A 22,040-nucleotide genomic window follows, 5' to 3' on the forward strand; every position below is an offset into this window, starting at 1 on the left:
GTCCGCCGTAGATCCGCCGTCCTCTTGTACCGGGTTGAATTCTTGAGGAGGGTCCGGCGGGCTCGGTCCCAGGTGCGCCGGCAGGGGCGGACCATGGCCAGAGCGGAGGGACTCTAGACTCCTTCTCCAGAGCAGGAAACAGGGTGGCTGGTAGCCATAGGCGCACTGGAAGGAGAAACCAGTGGATGATGAGGGAAGAGTATTGTGTGCATACTCCACCCAAATAAGGTGTCTGCACCATGTACTGGGATTCTGGGATATCAGACAGCGAAGGCCTGTCTCTAACTCCTGATTCAATCGCTCCGTCTGACCATTGGATTGGGGGTGGTACCCAGAAGACAGACTGACCGTGGCACCCAGGAGACTGCAGAACTCCCTCCAGAACTTAGAAACAAACTGGGGGCCCCGGTCCGACACCACATCTGCAGGGAAACCATGGAGACGGAAAACATGAGATAGCACCGCCTCCGCCGTCTCTTTGGCGGAGGGCAACTTTGGCAGGGGAATGAAGTGCACCATCTTAGAAAATCCAGAGAGATGTCCGACCAGGGGCGATGTGGAACAGGTAGCGGGCGTAGGAGGCCAGACGGAGGACTTCGGGGAACCTTGCTTCGTGCGCACACCTGACAGGCAGACACATACTCTCCTACCTCCCTCTCCATCGCGGGCCACCAGAACCACTGCTTGATGACGAACATAGTCCTCCGCACCCCGGGGTGACAGGAAACTCGAGACGAGTGTGCCCACTGGATGACCTGAGCTCGGAGGAAGAGGTACAAACATCCTATTGGGGACAACCGTCGGGAACAGAAACATTTGCGACAGCCCGTCTAACCCTCTCCTCAATGTCCCACGTGACAGCCCCAACCAGACAGGACGGGGGCAGAATGTATGAGGGGGGGTTGGGAGGGGCACCAGGATCAAACAGCCGCGACAGGGAGTCAGGTTTCACATTCTTAGAACCTGGGCGGAAAGATAAAGAAAAGTTAAATCTACAAAAGAATAGAGCCCACCTGGCCTGGCGAGGGTTCAGTATTTTCGCAGGTACTCAAGGTTCTTATGATCTGTCCAGACAATGAATGGGTGCTCCGCCCCCTCCAGCCAGTGCCGCCATTCCTCCAGAGCCACTTTGACGGCGAGAAGTTCCCGGTCACCAATATCATAATTCCTCTCTGCCGGTGAAAGCTTCCGAGAGAGGAAGGCACAGGGGTGCAGCTTATTATCGTTTGTGGATCTCTGGGAAAGTATCGCTCCAATACCCATATCTGAGGCGTCCACCTCCACCACGAACTGCTGGCGGGAGTCTGGGAGGGTAAGGACCGGAGCAGTGGTGAATGCTCTCTTAAGCCGTTGGAAGGCAGCGTCAGCAGTGGGATTCCACTGAAACCTAGCGGCAGGAGAGGTTAGAACATGCAGGGGGGCTGCAACAGAGCTGAAGTTCCTAATGAACCTCCTATAGAAATTAGCAAACCCCAAAAACCGTTGGACCTCCTTGCGGTTGCTAGGAGTGGGCCAATCGGTGACTGCTTCGACCTTCCCCGGCTCCATCTTCACCTTGCCCTCCGACGCAATAAACCCCAGGAATGAAACGGTAGCGATGTGAAACTCACACTTCTCCGCCTTTACAAACAGTTGGTTGTCCAGGAGGCGTCGGAGGACCTGTCTGACATGACCCCGATGAGTCTCTTCATCGGGGGAGAAGATAAGAATATCGTCCAAATAAACAAAAACAGAGAGGTTAAGTAGGTCCCGGAGAACATCGTTCGCCATGGCCTGGAAAACAGCTGGAGCATTGGTTAGTCCAAAGGACATTACGAGATATTCGTAATGCCCACTAGGGGTGTTGAAAGCAGTCTTCCACTCGTCCCCCTCCCTAATTCTGACCAGATGATAGGCATTTCTTAAGTCGAGCTTGGTAAAGACCTTAGCACCTTGTAACAAATCAAATGCCGAAGAAATAAGTGGGAGGGGGTACCTGTTCTTGATGGTGATGTCATTCAGACCCCTGTAATCAATACAGGGGCGGAGAGTCTTATCCTTTTTGCTGACAAAAAAAAAACCTGCTCCCGCTGGAGATGAAGAAGGTCTGATCAGACCTGCAGCCAACGCGGAGGTCACATAATCCTTCAGGCACGGACAAAGAATAGAGCCTTCCCCTGGGAGGAGAAGATCCCGGGAGCAGATCAATGGCGCAGTCATACTCCCGGTGCGGAGGCAAAGCGGTGGCTCGGGCCTTATTAAATACCTCCTTAAGGTCAAGGTAGCATGTTGGTACCTTGGAAAGGTCCGGGTAATCGGGATCCAGCATAGGCGCTGGCTGGGACGTAGGCGAGGGTAAAGTCTGAGATGTTCTTGTGGGGAAGCATGTCTCAGAACACTCACTCCTCCATGCTATCACCCTCCCCGAAGCCCAGTCCATGTGAGGATTGTGTTGAGTAAGCCAGGGGTGGCCCAAAATGAGGGGGTGTTGCAGGGACTGGAACAAGTGAAAACAGATAGTCTCCGCATGATGGTCTGGAAAGGCAAGCTGTACAGGAGACGAGCGATGAGTTATCCGACAGAGTAGACGCCCATCGAGGGCACTAGCTTCCAAGGGTCTGGCGAGGGGGTGGACCTCCAACCCTAGCTTGCAAGGACCTGGAATCTTTTATCATTCACTGCAAACCCTTCTACTCCCCACGTGAGTTCGCTTCATTCATCCTGGCCGGAGTTTACATGCCGCCGCAGGGGAACGTGCACGAGGCACAGCGGACCCTCGCCGAACAGATACGGTGTGTGGAGCGGACCTTCCCGGACTCTTTAGTTATTGTACTCGGGGATTTTAACAAAGGAAACCTCAGCCACGAACTCCCTAAATATAGACAGTTAATTAAATGCCCTACCAGAGAGAAGAGCATTCTGGACCACTGCTACACAACAATCAGCAGGGCCTATCACGCCGTCCCTCGAGCTGCACTGGGAAACTCTGACCACGTCATGGTTCATCTGATTCCCTCATACAGGCAGAGACTAAAGCTCTGCAAACCTGTGGTGAGGAAGTTCAAGAAGTGGACCAGTGAGGCTCTGGAGGATCTGGGCGTGCTTTGACTGTACTGACTGGGATGTCTTCAGGACTGCTACCAACAGCCTGGATGAGTACACAGAGGCTGTAACTTCCTACATCAGCTTCTGTGAGGACAGCTGTATTCCATCCAGCTCCAGGGTGAGTTATAACAACGACAAACCCTGGTTCACAGCGGAGCTCAGGAAGCTAAGACTGCAGAAGGACCAGGCATTCAGGAGTGGGGACAAGGACCTGTACACAGAGTCCAAATACAGGTTTAGCAAGGCGGTGAGAGATGCTAAACGACTGTACTCTGAGAAACTGCAACAGCAGCTCTCAGCAAACGACTCTGCTTCTGTCTGGAGAGGGCTCAGGCAGATCACCAACTACAAGCCCAAATCACCCCACTCCATGAACAATGTGCTTCTGGCAGACGAGGTAAATGAGTTCTACTGCCGCTTTGAAAGACAATGGAGCAGTCCTGAGACAATCCCCACAGCCCCACCAACAAGCCACAGACCATCAGCCCACCCTCCCCAGCCCATCAGGGGCTCACACCTCTGGAGCACCCTCCATCAACTCAGCGACGCCCTCGTCATCCTGGAGAGAGCCGACAACAGGCTGTTTAAAAAGCAGAGCCCTCGCAAAGCAGCGGGCGCGTACTCCGTCTCCCCTCCACCCTGAAGCACTGTGCTGACCAGCTGTCTCCGGTGTTCACCGACATCTTCAACACCTCCTGGAGACATGCCACGTTCAAGCCTGCTTCAAGGCCTCCACCATCATCCCGTCCCAAAAACCCAAGATCACAGGACTCAATGACTACAGGCCCGTCGCCCTGACCTCTGTGGTCATGAAGTCCTTTGAACGCTTGGTCCTGTCACACCTCAAGACCATCACCGACCCACTCCTGGACCCCCTGCAGTTCGCCTACAGAGCCAACAGGTCTGCAGACGATGCAGTCAACATGGCCCTTCACTACATCCTCCAGCATCTGGACTCCCGAGGAACCTACGCCAGGATCCTGTTTGTGGACTTCAGCTCTGCCTTCAATTCCATCATCCCGTCCCTGCTGCAGGACAAGCTCTCCCAGCTGCACGTGCCCGACTCCACCTGCAGGTGGATCACAGACTTCCTGACCGACAGGAAGCAGCACGTGAGGCTGGGGAAACATGTCTCAGGCTCCCGGACCACCAGCACAGGTTCCCCCCAAGGCTGTGTTCTCTCCCCTCTGCTGTTCTCCCTGTACACCAACAGCTGCACCTCCAGTCACCAGTCCGTCAAGCTCCTAAAGTTCGCGGATGACACCACCCTCATTGGACTCATCTCTGGCGGGGACGAGACCGCCTACAGGTGGGAGACTGACCACCTGGTGACCTGGTGCAGCCAGAACAACCTGGAGCTCAACGCTCTGAAGACAGTGGAGATGGTTGTGGATTTCAGGAGGAATGCAGCCCCACCCGCCCTCTCATCCTGTGTGACTCCCCCGTCGACGCTGTGGAGTCCTACCGCTTCCTGGGCTCCATCATCTCCCAGGACCTCAAGTGGGAGCTGAACATCGGCTCCATCTCCAAGAAGGCCCAGCAGAGGATGTTCTTCCTGAGGCAGCTGAGGAAATTCAACCTGCCAGGGAAGATGATGGTACAGTTCTACACGGCCATCGTTGAGTCCATCATCTGCTCCTCCATCACCGTCTGGCACCCTGCAGCCACAGCCAAAGACAAGCGCAGGCTGCAGAGCATCATCCGCTCGGCCGAGAGGGTTATCGGCTGCAATCTGCCTTCCCTCCAGGTCCTGTTCACTTCCAGGTCACTGAAGCGGGCCAGAAAGATTGTCGCCGACCCCTCCCACCCTGGACACTCCCTGTTCGAGTCCCTCCCCTCGGGGAGGAGGCTGCGGTCCATCATGACCACGACCTCCCGCCACACCAATAGCTTTTTCCCGACGGCGGTCGGGCTCATCAATGGACCCGGGACTGACTGACTGTCACCCCCAGGACTACCACCTCTTCTTCCACCTTCCTCTCTCCTCCTTCTTCCCGCTCCTTCCTCTTCCTCCTCCTCCCTCTTCCTCCCACTCCTCCTCCCTCCTTGCGTTGATTGTTGTTTGTCATGTCCAAATGTTGCACCTTCCACCAAAAAAAATTCCTCGTTTGTTTGTGAAAACATTCATTCTTTGGCAATAAACCTGTTTCTGATTCTGATTCTGATTCTGATTCTGATTCTGATTCTGATTCAATTCACTGTCCATTAGGTTAGCATCGGAACCGGAATCCACCAACACCTCCTGATTGAGAGAGGCGGTTGGAGAAATGATAGAAACCCTTGGGAGTGACCGAGGGGGAACTACGGACAAGGTTGTACGGCTCACCAGTGTTGTCCCTCTCCCTGATGAGCCCGGTCTTTTACTGGACAGGAGGCAATGAGGTGGCCCCTCTGGCCGCAATAGATACACCTGCCCTCTCGACGCCGACGCTGCCGTTCCTCGTGAGTCAAGGTGGTCCTCCCGATCTGCATGGGTTCTTCAGCGGAGAGGTGGGGAGCGGAGTTGCTGACAGAAGCAGCGAACCCAGGGGCTGGGCCGGTAGAGGGGTTGCGGGGAAATAGATCTTGGTCAAGGCGTGGACCGGATCTCCCGTGGAGAGAAGGAGGGGCAGGACCAGGGGCTGGAACACTAAAAGAGCGGCTAGGTCTCTCTCTCCTAAGCTCCCCAAGACGGCTCTCCAGCCTAACAGCAAGAGCGATTAAGGCATCGAGACTATCAGAGTCATCCCTCACAACTAGTTCCTCCCTCACTGGGTTATTTAGTCCCTTGAGAAAAACCCCCTGGAGAGATACATCAGACCACCCAGAACCCTGCGCTATAGTCCTAAAGTCAATAGAGTACTCAGCTACGCTGCGGGGTCCCTGTCGTAGTGAGAGCAGACATGAGGCAATGTCCTTATAGCTAACAGGATGATCAAAAACCTTCCGCATCTCACTAGAGAAGAGTTGGAATGAGGAGTTGGCGAGAGACTGACTCTCCCATATGCTAGCAGCCCAAGCTAATGCTCTCCCAGTGAGTGAACCCATAATAAAGGCAATCTTAGCTCTATCAGACAAATACCTAGATGGTTGCTGGTCAAGATCCTTGAGAAAGTGGTCGCAAATCAGTTGTGCAACTTTCTACATCATAATAGTTTATTTGAGAAATTTCAATCAGGATTTAGAAAACACCACAGCACCGAGACGGCACTGGTGAAAATTACAAATGACCTCTTAATGGCAGCAGATAAAGGACTCCTCTCTGTCCTGGTCTTGTTAGACCTTAGTGCTGCATTCGACACCATTGACCATGACATCCTGTTACAGAGACTGGAGCAGTCGATTGGCATTTCAGGCACGGCACTAATTTGGTTTAAATCCTACTTATCAGATCGATCTCAGTTTGTATTTGTAAACGATGACCTCGATAACCACCAACGTTAATCACGGAGTTCCACAAGGTTCTGTGCTTGGACCAATTTTATTTACCTTATACATGCTTCCTTTGGGCAATATTATCAGGAAACACTCCATAAACTTTCATTGTTATGCAGATGACACTCAACTATATTTATCGATAAAACCAGAGGAGAGCAACCAACTCTGTAAAATTCAAGCATGTCTTAAAGACATAAAACATGGATGACCTGCAACTTCTTGATGTTAAACTCAGACAAAACCGAAGTAATTTTAATCGGCCCTGAGCACCTCAGAGATCAATTATCTGGTGATGTGGATTCTGTAGACGGCATTGCCCTGGCATCCAACACCACTGTAAAGAATCTTGGCGTTATCTTTGATCGGGACTTGTCCTTTAACTCCCACGTAAAGCAAATCTCAAGGACTGCATTCTTTCATCTACGTAATATTTCAAAAATCAGGCACATCTTGTCTCAAAAAGATGCAGAAAAATTGGTTCGAGACTGGATTACTGCAACTCCTTATTATCAGGCTGCTCTAATAAGTCTCTTAGGTCCCTCCAGTTGATCCAGAATGCTGCAGCTCGTGTTCTCACTAAATTAAGAACAGAGATCACATCACTCCTGCACTAGCTGCTCTGCACTGGCTACCCATAAAATCAAGAATCACTTTTAAAATTCTTCTCTTAACCTACAAAGCCTTGATTGGTGATGCACCATCATATCTTAAGGAGCTTGTAGTACCATATTGCCCCACTAGAGAGCTATGCTCACTAAATGCGGGACTACTTGTAGTTCCTAGAGTCTTAAAAAGTAGAATGGGAGCCAGAGCCTTTAGTTATCAAGCTCCTCTTTTATGGAACCAGCTTCCACCTTCAGTCCGGGAGGCAGACACAGTCACCTCGTTTAAGAGTAGACTGAAGACTTTCCTCTTTGACAGAGCTTATAGTTAGGGCTGAATCAGGTTCACCTGGTCCAGCCCCTTGATATGCTGCTATAGGCCTATAGCTGCTAAGGGACGTTTAGGATGCACTGAGTACCTATCTCCTCTTTTTTGTTCTCTCCTTAAGGATGCATTTTCATCTCTCAATCACACGTTACTAACTCTGCTTTCTCCCCGGAGTCCTTTTGACTTCACGTCTCATGGGGTCATCGGACCCTATGAGACGACATAGATCCTATCTGCCTGATGGATCATCGAGGTCTGGGTCGTGGAATTCCTGCTCCTGACTAGCCACTGTCCTGTTGAGACTCCGCCCACTGTTGAGACTCCGCCCACTCCTCCTCCCCACCGCCATCTGCCTGATGGATCGTGGAGGTCTCCATCGTGGAATATGCCTACTATGAACTATTCATACACTCTGTCATATTCATTGAATGTATTTTAACTCTAATCTGTCCTTCTGGTCACATGACATCTATTGTTCTGTCCATCCTGGAGAGGGATCCTCCTCTGTTGCTCTCCTGAAGGTTTCTTCCTTTTCCCCCTGAAGGGTTATTTGGGAGTTTTTCCTGGTCCGATGTGAGGTTTTGGGGCAGGGATGTCTATGTGTACAGATTGTAAAGCACTCCGAGACAAATTTGTAATTTGTGAAATTGGGCTATACAAATAAACTGAATTGAATTGAATTGAATCTATGTATATATTATATATATTTTGCTAAAAAGTGGCTTACATTCATGTTTTTCTTCTCTTAAACATGCATCATGGTGGCTATAATATCTAGAATATATATTAGATATAATATATCTAATATATATATATATTAGATATATTATGTACATATATATATATATATATATATATTAGATAGGTTTAGCTTCTCTTAAATACACACTGTGAAAGGCTTACTGCACCATGATAACCATTTCCTTTCTCATAACTCTACAGAAAACTGTGGTAAACTGTAAAAGTCCCCAATGAGCGAGAAAGAGAAAGATAAGAAAGCATCGTTACTCAATAATCCTTCTTTAAAGTATGTATATACAGTATAATTATGGTGGCCACTTTTGTAATGACAAAAAAAGGTTTGCAAGTTAAAATGAAATACCAAACTACAGCATAAAGATATTAAAATACTATCGCTGACATTAGCAAGTGCTTAAAAGTGATGAATCCTGAATTCTTTCAGATATGGACTTCACACAATGTCTCATGCAAATGCAAAAAATGTGTTTGGTTTGCATCCTTCACGAGAGGACCCCGACCTAATTATCTACAATGTACTTTGCTACTATTGTATTGCTTTGAGCTATTGCTTTAGCTCAGTGGGGTAAGAGGGCCGTCCTGCAACCGCAGGGTTGTGGGTTCGATCCCCGCTCTCCCCATTAGTTGCAAGTCGAAGTGTCCTTGAGCAAGGCACTGAACCCCCAGTTGCTTCCCGGGCGCTTCACCGCAGCCCACTGCTCCTTAATAACTAAGGATGGGTTAAATGCAGAGAACTAATTTCCCCTTGGGGATTAATAAAAGTGTATATTCATATTCATTCATATTCATATTTATATATATATATATATATATATAATACAATTTATTATATATATATCTATTATATTTATATATAATATATAAATATATATTATATCTATGATATATTATATGTTATATATAAAATACATATATAATATATATATATATATATATATATTTATATTTATAATATATATATTATACATATTATCTACATATTATACCCGCTGTTCGGGTTGGGGCTGCGGAACTCGCCCTGGTAGTGCTGCACAGCGCGGGACTGAGGCCGCGCCTCCTCACGGGCCGTGGCGCGGACGTTGTAGTAGCCGTTGGTCGGGTCCTGTGGGCGGAGCCAGAATATGTATCTAAAGGTGCGTTCACACCAAAAGCAAAACGATTTTTCGCGTCGCCCAAAACGTGTGAGTTTACTCGCTCGACCGTTCACCGTGTTCACGCCATAAGCGTCGAGACGCTCCGCGAGGGGCGGGGCTTATCTCCGTGAGGGGCGGGGCTTATCTCCGTGTCTCGTCTCCGTAAAGACCGTTATCATCTCCTCCATTCACCAGAATAACTAACCACTAGTTCTGCTTTATATTTGTTGTGGACGTCTCACACACTGACGCCCTCGTGTTTGGGTTGATGACATTAATATCATATATTTATATATATTAATACATGACATCATCCGTAGGCTCACTTAGCTCGGTCACTTTCACCGATGAAGTTACTGTTACGTCTGAAAGACTTCCGCTTCCAGCTACGAGAGCGAACTCAAGAGCTGATTGGCCGAGTTGCGAGATGACGCCTCAAAGTGGAAATATTTCAACTCGGGGCGAAAATTGTGCCGCTGAAAACGCGTTGGCCACATTGCGTCGCCCCAAACGCGCCGCCCGGGAAACTATCGCGTCTATCGCAGCCACACGCGTCTGTACGTTGACTTTTCATGGGATTCGGTCACGCGAAAAAATAGTTTCGCTTTTGGTGTGAACGCACCTTTAGAATAACACATTGAACTCGTTCAGACATACACCGTAGTGCCTTGCTCAAGGACACATCGACGAGGGCGGGGAGGGAACCACCAACCCCCAAGCCACCGTGAGACACACACAGACACACACACACACACACAGACACAGACACAGACACACACAGACACACACACACACACACACACAGACACACACAGACACACACACACATAGACACAGACACACACAGACACACACACACAGACACACACACACACACACAGACACACACACAGACACAGACACACACACACACACACACAGACACACACACACACAGACACACAGACACACACACACAGGCACAGACACACACAGACACACACACAGACACAGACACACACACACACAGACACACAGACACAGACACATAGACACACATAGACACACACACACAGACACAGACATATACATATATACACGCATGCACACACACACAGACACACATAGACACACACATAGACATACACACACACACACAGACACACACATACACACATACACAGACACACACATACACAGACACATATACACAGACACACACATAGACACAGACATATACACACACAGACACATAGACACATATACATAGACACACACACATATACACATAGACACACACACACACACAGACACACACACACAGACATACACACACATAGACATATACACACATACACACACACAGAGACACACATATAGACACACATACACACATAGACACACACACATAGACACACATACACACATACACACACACACACACAGACACACACACATAGACACATATAGACACATATACATAGACATAGACATACACACAGACATATACATAGACACACATAGACACACATACACACATATACACACACAGACACATATATAGACATATACACATACACATACATAGACATATACACACAGACACACATAGACACACATATACATATACACATAGACACACATACACACATAGACACATAGACATATATACACAGACATAGACATATATATAGACACACACATACACATAGACACACACATAGACACACACATACACAGACACATATATACACAGACATATACACATATACACACACATATACATACACATAGACACATAGACACACATAGACATAGACATACATACACAGACACACATAGACATATAGACACAGACATACACATAGACACATAGACACACATAGACATAGACATATACATAGACATATATATACACATACACACATATATACATACATACACACATATATAGACATATATATACACAGACATACATACACACATAGACATACATATACACATACATAGACACATACACACATAGACATACACACATATATATACATACATAGACATATATATATATATACACATAGACATATAGACATATATATACATAGACACACACACAGACATATACACATAGACATACACATACACATATACAGACACACATAGACACACACATACACATAGACATATACACATACATAGACACATACATATAGACACACACATAGACATATATACATATACACATAGACACATACATAGACACATATAGACATATATACACAGACACACATACATATAGACACATATAGACATATACATACACACAGACACACATACACACATAGACACACATAGACACACACACAGACACAGACACACACATAGACACACATATAGATACACACAGACATATAGACACACACAGACATATATACACATAGACACAGACACACACACACAGACACACAGACACACACACAGACAAACATAGACACAGACACACACACACAGACACACATATACACAGACACATATACACATAGACATATATACACAGACACACACACACACAGACACATAGACACAGACATATACACACACACAGACACATACACACACACACACACAGACACACAGACACACACACAGACACAGACACAGACACACACACAGACACACAGACACACACACACACAGACACACACAGACACACACAGACACACACACACACACACAGACACACACACACACACAGACACACACAGACACACAGACACACACACACACAGACACACACACACACACACACACACAGACACACACACACACACACACACACAGACACCTCTTCGGCCAGGAACACGTTCCTCATCCTCCGTTAATTGAGAGAGCTCAGCGCAGCCCCACACAGAGGAGCGACAACACAAGCTCATCTCATCCGAGACCAATACTGCTGAGACTCCTGAGTTTCCAGGACAAAGTCAAAATTCTCCGCCTGTCCAGGCAAAAGGGCGAGCTCTTCATCAGCAAGACGAGGATTCACTTCTATCCCGACTACAGCGCCGAGCTCGTGAAGCAACGACGTGAATTTGAACCCATCAAAAAAAACTTTGGGATATGAACATGGAATACTCTCTTCTATACCCCTCTGTCCTTCGCATCAACTGTGGAGAAGAAAAGCCGCGACTGTTTCGTTACCCTAAGGACGCCGAGGACTTTATGAAGGAGTTGGAGAGACTTCGATCTCCACATTAACCCATATGCTGACCAACAAATGTAGGTAGATATCACACCTCACCCATCCCTTTCTATTCTCTATTCTTTCTGTGTGCGTATGCGTGTATGTTTATATGTATACACATATAATAATAATTATTTTTATTTATTTATTTAACTCCTCTACCGAATTTTAATTTGTCTTAATGATTAGATTAAAGTAGAAAAATATAGAGCGTTTGTCTAAGTGGGAGAGGAATTGTAGGCCTGAAATTAAAGCTGAACTAAAGTAACTGTACTCACTCAAATATATGAGATGCAGGAGATAAATTTAATTATGTAAGAAAAGGGATGGTTAAATACCCACAGAATAATACTAATACAATGTTGACTTGTTGAAAGCAACAATTTGAATATTTTTGTCCACTTATTTATTTGTTATTGTTGTTTTCATTTTGTGGATTGAGGCTGAGAGTACATTTAGTCGGTACTACTTATCAGCTGCCATAAAAAAACACAAACAAAACAAAACTAGAAAACGGACACATAGCCGCATGAATGTTAGGGAAAGCTCTCCATGGAGCAGCCAGAGTAAGGGGCAGGATGCTCTCTGGAAACTCCTTAAATTGGAGCTCCGGGGAGGGGAAAGGGTATATGTTGTGTTCTATGTCTTATTTTTTGGTTGTTGTTATCGTTTCAATGTGTTTTTATTGTGAATCTTGTCATCTTCCCATTTGGCCTCTAACGCTTAGTACCAGGCCCCTACACAGAAAACTAAGTGAAATTAGACTAAACAAAATAGCACAGAAATGAACTTATATCTTACTATTTCTTTCTAATGGAGGATGTCAAGATCCGTTTAGTTGAGAATCCACAGTTGGAACATCCAAGGTGCCAATAACCCCCCAACAAAAATTTAAATCCTGAACTACATTAAAAAAGAGAGAGCAGATATTGCTCTTTTACAGGAGACTCATTTACTGTAAGTAAGGCGGAGCATAATACACTAAAAAAAGACTGGGTAGGCCAGGTGTTTTCTGCATCTTATTCCACCAGAAGCAGAGGAGTTGCAATTATCATTCGGAAACAATGACCCTTTGTCATGGAGACAGTCCAGTCTCATCCAAACGGTGCTATGTTCTAATCCAAGGTCATCTACACGGAGAAAAGGTTGTTATTTTGAATGTGTATGCCCCACCAAACTCACCACCATACTTTTTGACCATGCTTGCTGAACTGACCTCTGCTTATACATGTCCAAATTCCATTATTGGGGGAGATTGGAACTATATCTTAAATTCAAATCTAGATAGGTCCCCCCAGGCTAAACATCTCAGCCAGAGTTCTAAAACCATTGTCAAAATAATGAATGAAAAGGGATGAATAATCCCACAATAAAAGACTTAACATTTTACTCAAATCCCCATAACTCTTACTCTAGGCTAGATTACTTCCTTATTCCACGCACATTAGCATCCACAATTCTAAATTGTAAGATTGGCTCGATTCACATCTCAGACCACGCCCCGATTACTCTCATTTTAACTTTGCAAAGCCCGGTACACAACTATAGAACTATAGATGCAATGTAACAAGGCCATTTTATCAGACCCAGAATTCTGCGACTACATCAGGAAAGAGCTTTCAGTGTTTTTGGAAATCAATGACAACGACTCTGTAAATCCCTCAATACTCTGGGAAACTACTAAAGCATATTTGAGGGGGCTAATTATTTCATTTTGTAGTGGAAAGAAAAAGAAAATGTTATCTGAACAGAAAATCCTGGAAGCAGAATTACTATGTTGTGAACAGAAACACAAACAACATTCAACTCAAGAAAACTACGAAAACATGATTGTTGTAAGGGCTGCTCTTAACACTTTAATAACCCAACAAGTTGAGAAAGTATTATTTTCGAAAAAGCAAAAGCTGTATGAATATGGAAATGAACCATATTTACAAATTATTATAAATTATTATATACATCAGAAACGCATAAAAGCGACTAAAATAAACGTCTTTTTGGATAATGTAAATCTACCGCAAGCTAATAAGCAACAACAACAGTCTTTAAATAAGCCAATTACAATGGCAGAGATACAGGAAGCTATCAATGACATCCCCTCTGGTAAAGCAGCTGGTCCAGATGGCTTTCCTCCTGAAATATATAAAGAATTTAAAGATATTTTCACCCCACTGTTAAGTAAAATGTATGAAAACTGCTTCTCACATAAAAAACTACCTGAATCCATACAGACGGCTGCAGTTATCTTAATACCAAAGCAAGGGAAAGACCCAGAAGAACCTTCTTCATATAGACCGATCAGAATGCGTGGAAAATAAAATATTGGCCAAGCTCTTCGCCAAAAGACTCGACCCTCTCCTCCCCACCATCATTGGGCATGACCAAACAGGATTTGTGCAGGGTCGTCATTCTTATACTAATGTGAGGCGCTTATTGGGGGTCATTCAACATGCCAAGAAGAACCCTCTAGAGTCTATGGTGGTCTCCTTGGAGGCTGAGAAAGCGTTTGATCGTATCGAATGGAGATACATGTTTAACGTCTTGGAAACTTTTTCCCTGGGCGATACATTTATAAGCTGGGTAAAATGACTGTACACCTCTCCACAAGCAACGGTTATGGCAAACGGTCTCACTTCACCCCGGTTCAATCTTGGGCGTGGCACTCGTCAAGGTTGTCCACTGTCCCCACTTCTGTTTACAACTGTCACTGAACCTCTGGCCGAGGCTATTCGAATACATCCACTTATTAAAGGCATTAACAGTGGGAAAATGGAGCACATTATCTCACTGTATGCAGATGATATACTGCTATTCCTCCATAAATCTAAACAATCCATTCTCTCTGTGCTCGAATTAATGAATGAATTTGGTAGTTTCTCTGGCTATAAAATCAATGTGGGTAAATCAACTGCCCTACCACTTGGAAGCAGTAGAGACCCGGACAACAGTATAACATCCCCATTTAATCTATCTCCCAATGGCTTTAAATACCTGGGAATCCACGTCTGCTACAATTTGGAAGACCTGGTGAAGATGAACCTGTCTCCTATCCTTAAACAGATTAAACTGGACTTACTTAGATGGCTGCCGCTCCCAATATCTTGGCTGGGACGCATAGCTGTTATTAAAATGAATATACTCCCTAGAATGTTGTACCCCTTGCAAATAACACCTAATGACATTCCAAATAACTTTTTTATAGATTTGCATAAAACCGTATCTAAATTTATTTGGAAAAATAAACACCAGAAAATAAGATTAGAGAAACTCCAACTGCCCGTGGTAAATGGGGGTTCAGCAGTACCAAATTTTCAGTCTTATTTCTTCTAGTCAATACAATTGAAAAACGTATCTGAATGGGTGGCACAAGACCCCAAATCAATATGGTTGGACTTTGAAATACAAGGATGTAAGTCATTATCAAGTGCACCTTTCTTAAATACTGTTAAACAAACAATAGGCACTAGTGACAACTTCATTGTAAGTAACATTCTAAGCACATGGAATAGGGTAAAAAATATATTTTATATCGATAGAAAATACTCTCTTTATGCACCGATTGTTAATAACCCCAATTGTATCCCTTCCTGTATTGACCATGGTTTTAAAGAATGGAACACACATGGAATCCAGGTGATAAATGACCTCTATAAAAGTGGTACCATAAAGTCTTTTAAGCAACTTCAGGATGAGTATGGGCTACCCAAAACACAGTTTTTCCGTTTCTTACAAATTCGTAGTTTCTTAAACTCTGTACCCCAATACAAAGAAGGTCGCGGACCAGAGCTGATCGGATCAGTGATTCACCAAGTCTGCCAGCTGAAGAGGAAAAAAACAAGCTATATTTATGATAAACTGCTCTCCTTAAGTAAATTAAGTACTCACAGCAGCAGAAAATCATGGGAACAGGATCTTAAAACTACAATTACCGATCACCAATGGAAAACAATCATGTTAAATCGTAAACAAATATGTAGTAGTTACAAATCACAAGAAATTCAATTTAAAATTCTATATAAATTATAAACTACCCCATATACTAGGAGCAAATATGATAAAGACTGTTCTGGTGTATGTTTAAGGTGTAAGCAACATGTGGGAACTTATGTGCATTTAATTTGGCTCTGCCTGGAAATTAATAACTTTTGGATTGAAATTGGGAACCAAATATCCTCCATAATAAAATGTCCTATTGAGCTCAACCCTCTCATATGTATCCTAGGCCTACACTCTGTCTCCCCTGTATTAAACAGACATAGGAGAATCCTCAGTCTTCTGTGGTACTGCGCTCGGCTGTCTGTCCTCCAGCAGTGGATGGACAGCACCACCCCGTCTGTCTGTAGTTGGCTTCACAATGTCCTCCAGCTGCTGCCACTGGAAAGACTCACGCACGTCCTCCAAGGAGACATAAACGGGTTCTTTTCCGTCTGGAATCCTTTTATGGATTTTATTGGCGAGGACTATGCCGAAACCATAAGAAGAGGTTTTGCAATCTTGGGACCCAAGTGACTCTGTGAATGATGGTTATAGTTGGTTCAATATGGAAGATGATGATTTATGATTTATGTTTTGTTGTTGTTATTTTTTTAAATTTTTCTTCCTTGTCTGATTGTCCGTATAGTTGGTTGTTTTGCAAATTTTTTATTTATTCGGTTTTGATTGTCTGGTGTAACGTGTAAAAACTTAAAATAAAATGATTGAAAGAGTCTCCCGCTTGGGTGTCAGGTCAGTGGACCCCGGAGACGGAGAGGGTGGATCACCAGACACCTCCCACCGCCTCCTAGTTTGTCTAAAGACTCTATTTCATATGTACATGAGCAAATTGTCAAAGTGTGTGCACATATTACCCCCCCACCCCCCTCTCCAGGTCAGTGGAAAACTGCTTCAGACATCTCTGACCAAGGAAGGCGAGACGGTCCGTCTGGACCAGAGGAATGTGCCGTTCCAAGTGGATATGTCCAGCGACAGCCCCTTCCTCATCCTGCCCCTCACCTTCTACCACATCATCGACGACGACAGCCCCCTGCGAACCTGGGCAGCCAAGGGTAAGCGTGCCGGTGAGACGGCGAGAGGTCAGAGGGCGATGAGATTCGGTGGGTGGGGCGAGTGGTCAGTCGGGCCGATGGCTAAATCTATTCACCGAGTGGGCATATTGAGGCAGTTGAAGGGGAAATCAATGGACGCCTGCTTTATGCTACCTACTGGAATTCTTTTTGCGTGAAACCTATCAGATTCGTACTAATACAATCGGATGTAGACCGGTTCGCATACCAGTCCCGATCTTCCTCGTCGTGAACCACTATCCAAAGCGACTTACAATTATATTCCATTCATACACCGTGGACACAGCTTCAGGAAGCCATTCAGGGTTAAGTGTCTTGCTCAAGGACACATCGACGAGGGCGGGGATTAGTTTTATATATATATATATATAAAACTAATCCTATATATATATATATATATATATATATATATATACACACTACCGTTCAAAAGTTTGGGGTCATCCAGACAATTTCGTGTCTTCCATGAAAACTCACTTTTATTTATCAAATGAATTGAAAATTGAATAGAAAATATAGTCAAGACATTGACAAGGTTAGAAATAATGATTAATATTTGAAGTATTAATTTTGTTCTACAAACTTCAAGCTCAAAGGAAGGCCAGTTGTATAGCTTATATCACCAGCATAACTGTTATCAGCTGTGCTAACATAATTGCACAAGGGTTTTCTAATCAGATATTAGTCTTCTAAGGCGATAACACAATGTACCATTAGAACACTGGAGTGATCGTTGATGGAAATGGGCCTCTATACACCTCTGGAGATATTTCATTAGAAACCAGACGTTTCCACCTAGAATAGTCATTTACCACATTAACAATGTATTGTGTGTATTTTTGATTCATAATAACATACACTTTTATTAATCCACAAGGGGAAATTAGTTCCCTGCATGTAACCCATCCTTAGTTATTAAGGAGCAGTGGGCTGCGGTGAAGCGCCCGGGAAGCAACTGGGGGTTCAGTGCCTTGCTCAAGGACACTTCGACTTGCAACTAATGGGGAGAGCCGGGATCGAACCGACAACCTTGCGGTTGCAGGACGGCCCTCTTACCCCACTGAGCTACAGCCGCCCCAAATATTATCTTTATTGAAAAAAACAGTGCTTTTCTTTGAAAAATAAAGACATTTCTAAGTGACCCCAAACTTTTGAACGGTAGTGTATATATAGTTTCCGCCGTAGGCCACACCTGAGCGTGCATACGGGTGCAACCTCTCAAGATCCGAACAACCCCCTCATAGTGAAATGACTAGGTGGGTGACTGTGGGTCAGTGGGTAGCAGCTCCGTCTTTCAATCAGGGGGTTGGAGGTTCAATCCCCGCCCTAGTCGATTAAGCAAGACACTTAACCCTAAATTGCTCCCTGTAGCTGCTCTACGGTGTGTGAATGTAACAGGATTGTAAGTTGCTTTGGATAAAAGCGTCAGCTAAATGACATGTCATGTAAAAATGACTCTACAGCACCACTTGAGGTCAAAAACTCCACAAATCCCTTTAAAATGTGGTATTTAGTGTAAATTCCTCTTTGTCTCTCACTTTCTTTCCCCACCACCTCTTCTTATGAAGTGTCCCATCTCCTTTACCTCCACCAGGCGGGGGCTGGACCGATCCAGAGTCGGCAGAATTCGAGCTGCTGGTGATCATGAGCGCCACGGTTGAGCCGACGTCTGCCACCTGTCAGGTCCGCACCTCCTACCTGCCGGACGAGATCCTCTGGGGCTACGAGTTCCCCCCCGTGGTCTCCCTCTCCCCGTCGGGCAAATACGTCGCGGACTTCACCTTCTTTGACAAAGTGGCCAAGACCAAGACCACGCCCGTCTTCAAACCGTCCGGCACCCCGCAGCAGGTGTACCAGAGCAACGGGGGCGGAGCCGTGTCGGAGGTCACCGATCCGGAGAAGATCCGCCTGGAGCAGAGCTACCGGGACAGGGGGGGCGGGGGAGGGGAGGAACGAGGCCGGGCGAGAGACGTTCGCATCAGCAACGTGTGAACGGGGAGCGCTCTGGAGAGAGGAGGAGGGTGAAGGCAACGGGAGGAATCATCACATCCAGCTCGGACACTTGACTTTTTAGGACCGATTCGCCCTCTGGAAGATATCCAAGTAACACGAGACGACGCAAGAAGGAAACATGGACGACTTCTGTATGGTCAGCTGAACATGTGTCACACGCCTGCTGGGTTGATGCATGCTTTACACTGGCTTGACCCTATGAAGGCATAACACACTGCCTGACTGCAGCTATTACTTACATGTAAGTGCACACACACACACACCACACACTTTTACAACTAAGAAAATAACAGGTGGGATTATTTATTCGCACAGTAAAATAAACCATAACAACCACGAAAACTAAAATAAAAAGCTAGAGTAAACGTGAGCAGGGGCAGAGGACGGGAACCCCCGTTGTCTTGTTTGGGTTTTGAGGCTTTATGTCAAATCACAAGTAGAACAACTTGTGAGAGTCAATATGAGTGCCCCCCCCCCCTCAATGTCATAGACACATGAGCAAAGGGGGCAATTCATGTTTATACTCTTAAAAAAAATAAAAACCTAATGAGTGATGCTAAGCCAGTTTCTACAGAAGTCACAACATCCCCCTCACAACACTTTGGATATTTTTACATTTCTTGAAGGTCTCGAGTTAAAGACTCAAAAAAGAGACAATGATGTGTATTAAACACGCACCGTAAACGGTTAGGAAAAGCACTTTCTCTTCCACTGATGTGGAAACTACAACTGAATCAGAAGTTGAGAGCTGCTCCTCTACTGAGTCTTCTGATGGAGAGAAGTTACTTATTGTTCTGGTATGTGTGTCTGTTATGGACAGACAGTTAGCACTTTATGTAAGTACATGATGTACACTTGCACCTTTTATTTAGCTGCCTAACTTGGGACCTTACCATAGGAGGGTAGGTTGTTTCTGCTTCTTCACACCACTAAAAGCACTTCCACACATTGAATGTCATGGAATTAGCATGATATATATCTTATACTTCCCTCAAAGCTAATTGTGTTTTCAGTTTCTTTTTCTCAGTGGCTTTAAACAAGCTAAACACGTTCTCGTAGAAGCTCTCCTTTCTGTGTGAAGCGGGGCTTCTGTCTCGTGGGGCACAGAGTAGAATAATCGTGCAAATTATGGTGAAAGCATGAAATTTAGTGGAGTTGTTCTCCAGAGATATTTGGTCAAATCTGCCCAATTGGCCATACACAAATCCAAGATGGCGGCTATTTTTCAAGATGGCCGCCAATTAGTTCTCCAAAATTAGTTTTCTTCATAAAACTGTTTGTATTTCCCCAATTTGAATGATCTCGGTCTCGATTCTTATGTTTCTAAGTAATATGGAGCTAAACATGCTCATTTATTAGACTTGTGAACAAAATGTTGCTACATTTTAAAAATGTTGGAAAATGTTGATGATTTAAAGAAGAACAAAATTGAATTCAGATGTGAAGGTGAAGACATTTTTTTTTCAAAATTTTGAAAATGTAGCAACACTTTGGTCACAAGTCTAATAGATGAGCATGTTTAACTAATTTTTGAATACCCAATTGGCGGCCATCTTGAAAAATAGCCGCCATTTTGGATTTTTGAATGGCCAATCGGGCAGATTTGACCAAATACCTCTGGAGAACAACAACAAAATGCTTTTATCTGCCCCACTAGTACGTCCGTATGATTATGAAGTTACTAACATTTAATTATTAACAGCCAATGTTTTTTTGTTTTTGTTACCGTCGAGGCGACGAGGACACGAGGGTGTGAAAGTATTCTTGTAGGTCACGGATAACGATTTAATTCTGATGGAAACGTGAGACAACGATGAATCAAGGAAGAGTCTGACGGATTTAAACATGTGGGAAAGTTGTTTGTATTTGTAACTTGTTTTTTAAAACGTAACATCAAGCTCTGGAATGGTGTTTAAAGTGCAGATGGAGATCCAATGAGACAAATCTCTCTCGTTTAATAAAGCTGATTTTGAGTTATTACAAAGGCAGCAGTTGGTTTCCTCGCTTGTTCAGAGCCGTCTGTACATACGTAAGATGTTGTGTTTGTAGTGTGGTAAACCAGGGCGGATCCCCAAGCTCAGGGTAGGGGGGGTGGTAAAGGGCGTCTACTTCTCGCCACATGGGCTTGTTCACACCTGCAGCCCACTGGGAGCTCGTCTGGGGGTGGAGAAGACCTTTGACCCAATCCTGGGTCGCTTCTACCGGTGTGAAGAGGGCGGTCCAGGATTACTGCGAAAGCTGCCAGGAGACAGTCCCTAAGGTACCCTATCAGAATCCTTTGATCCCATTACCCTTGAATCGATGTTCCCTTCCAGAGAGTGGCCATGAAGACACCGACTCGACTTCGGTATAGATAGATAGATAGATATATACTTTATTAATCCCCAAGGGGAAATTTGTCGTAACAGTAGCAGCACCAATAAC

This window comes from Pseudoliparis swirei, unplaced genomic scaffold (assembly GCF_029220125.1).
Source record: "Pseudoliparis swirei isolate HS2019 ecotype Mariana Trench unplaced genomic scaffold, NWPU_hadal_v1 hadal_25, whole genome shotgun sequence".
Lineage (NCBI taxonomy): Eukaryota > Metazoa > Chordata > Actinopteri > Perciformes > Liparidae > Pseudoliparis > Pseudoliparis swirei.